Here is a 2,986-nt window from a genome sequence, read left to right as displayed (position 1 = left end):
CAACCACAGCTGTCGACTGTCCCAACTTGGAAACAAAAGAGCCTGTGGTCATGTTCCTGGCTGGCACCTCTTCAGCAGTCCACAGCGTCAATTCCATGAATGTCGACAGCAGTCAACTAGGGTTGCTGCTTCCTCAGGGCTTTGGCGGCAGCAATGCCGACTTTCGGGGATGCCAAGATGAGCCACTATCTTTCCACTGGGGGAAGAGCGATGATATGCCTGGACACAGACAAGCACCATGACAGTACTGCGCCATAGGTTACTTACACTGTGAGTGGAAGGGCCACGATAACTTAATCAGTATGGCACTAAAAATAAAAATACATGTTATAGAGAAACCCAACTTAAAACACTGGTGACTCTCTGAAGTCGCCTGTGTTAAAACTCACATGAGAGAAAAAGCTGTTTATCTCAGTATTAAAACTAAACTCCTCCAGAACAGGCCATGAAGGCCCAATGGTACCGACCAGCTGCCGTGTCATCCTCAGCCCATAGGCATCACTGGATGCAGATATGGAGGGGCATGTGGTCAGCACACCACTCTCCTGGCCGTATGTCAGTTTCCGAGACCGGAACCGCTACTTCTAAATCAAGTAGCTCCTCAGTTTTCCTCTCAAGGGCTGAGTGCACGCCGCTTGCCAACAGCGCTCGACAGACCGGATGGTCACCCATCCAAGTGCTAGCCCAGCCCGCCAGCGCTTAACTTCGGTGATCTGACGGGAAGCGGTGTTATCGCTGCGGGAAGGCCGTTGGCTTATCTCAGTATTGCGAAGCAAAAGTTAAACTCTGCCCTACAAAAGAAACAACGCCTGTAATAGGCAAAAAAAATCTAGTGGATGGAATTATAACAAGTACGAATGCTCTGATTGGCCAAAAAGAAAACGCGTGGCGACCAGCTTTGATGTAGGCAAACTGGAGACTGAAAATTCGCTTTTTCTCTTGTGGCAAATCGTCGAGTGTTTGAGAAAGGCGACTGGCGCGGTGCTGAGACGATTGCCATAGTCATTATGTCAACACCTGTTCACGGGCTCGTCTTAAATCGTAAGGAGTTAAACTGTTAAGTCTCCCAGTTCGGAGAAACACACCGAGCACTGACAGTTAACCGCTGTGAGCGATTTGAGGGCAACAACGTACGCGCTATTCCAGCCAGATAACGTGTACCATGGCAGTTAACTTAGCTAGGGAGTAACTAGGAGTCTCAGCTTCACCAAAGATGTAGGAAATGTATCAGACTGGGTTTTAACAGTCGAGAGAGATTTAGAATACATTCTCAGGTCCACAGCCGTCACTCACTGCCGCCAACGACGAAACGTAAACACTCGCGCTCATGCTATGCCAGCAATTAATACTCAGTTGCCACTCAGAACTGCGGTCGTGTCCGGGTTTTTATTTTTATTTTTTTTTTTTATTTTTTTTTTTTTTTTTGTACATTCAGCCATGACCTGAAGTTAAACATATTCATGATTGTTGGGCTTAATCGAAGCAGAAACGCAAGATATCCGGTCTAGCGGAAAGGATTGATCAGCCACTATGGAGTGCTTTATACTCTGAAATTATTGAACTGTTTAAATTGTGCAGTTATCTTTGCAGTGATATTTACGCACCCTATACGGACCCCATTCAATTTTGAGTACTTTCATTGCGCATTTTAGCTTAATTGATTTCTCTGGCCCCAATTGTATTTAACTTGTATGTATTTTTTCAACCCCCAGACATGGTTATCAACCGTCTTGCTATTAAAGAACCTTAGAACAGTTGGGAATTTTGCTTCACAGTTGTGAACACCCAGTATCAATATTTTACAGTCCTCTATGTGTTATAACTATGATGGATGTGTAATAGAGCCATACTTAGAGTAAAATATAAATCTTAATAACGAAAATCTACGATTTTCATGTTTTACTAACGTATACATACGCCTGAACCTGTACACTAATTTCTGTTGGCACTAACGTTTCCTTTACAGGGAATGTAGTGGAACCGACATTGAGATCATTGTCTGATTACATCACTGTCTGTACTGCTTTCTGAGCTCTGCATGTGTGGGATGGCGTCTTTCTACCTTGCAGGCCGTATGTTCAACACAAATTCCTAAAACAATCACAGAGCATTTTTGCGCAACTGTGGTAGGAAGATAGATCAGAACAGTCTCACACATGTTAGATCCTATTTGGATAATTTGGAGGCTTTTGTTCCACAGTGTGGGTTAAGAGATACTTATGCGAAGATCGAAATAGCTTTGAGTATGTTTGTGACAATATCAGTCACACTGTCTATTGTGGACGTCGTTCCAGAAAATTAAATATTATTTCCAACTACTTATGGTCGCGTATAGGTGAAATCAGACTGTGAAATGTAGCTATTGTTTTGACAGGATGTGCCACAGCTGTTAAAGTTGACTCCTGCGACGTAATAAATGAGTTTCATTCACTAAAGCAAGAGAATGCAGAGTAAATTTACATTAAACATACAATTTACGGAAAGGAATAGTCTCTCAGTTCTTAAATGCAGAACTTTTTCTTTAATTTCTGATCAGTAATAATTTATAAGGATTAAATAAAGTAAGCAATGTACAGCAGTTGCCACAAACAATTGGGTATAGATTTTACCTTGTTTTCAGATTTTCAATATTTGTAGTACAGTGGACGTACAGTTATTCGGGCATCACTTATACAGATGTGTGATTATCTACAATGGTGTCCAAAATTAAAGCGACAAATGAAAATTTTGCAAAGTTGCACTTATTTTATTTACAAACAGGTGATAGTAAAGTAAAAACAATGTAATGAATGTAGAACGTAATCAACTACGACATGCATAACGGAAGACAAAAATTTTCTTCGTTTCTTTCTAACTTAACCCATTTGCACACACATTATGACAGCTGGTTAACGTGCTCAGTATGGGGTGTGACCACCTCTGGTACCAATGCAGACCTGACGACGACGGGATCACGCTGCGAAAGATATTTGCAATCTCACGTTGA

At 42.0% G+C, this 2,986-nt stretch overlaps 1 pseudogene; it reads right to left on the bottom strand.

Moving 5' to 3' along the window:
• Positions 1 to 636: 636 nt before the first annotated feature.
• On the bottom strand, positions 637 to 754 carry LOC126476592 (5S ribosomal RNA; annotated as a pseudogene).
• Positions 755 to 2,986: the final 2,232 nt, after the last annotated feature.

This window comes from Schistocerca serialis, chromosome 4, assembly GCF_023864345.2.
Source record: "Schistocerca serialis cubense isolate TAMUIC-IGC-003099 chromosome 4, iqSchSeri2.2, whole genome shotgun sequence".
Taxonomy (NCBI): Eukaryota; Metazoa; Arthropoda; class Insecta; order Orthoptera; family Acrididae; genus Schistocerca; species Schistocerca serialis.
This window is presented reverse-complemented; position numbering and strand designations above follow the sequence as displayed.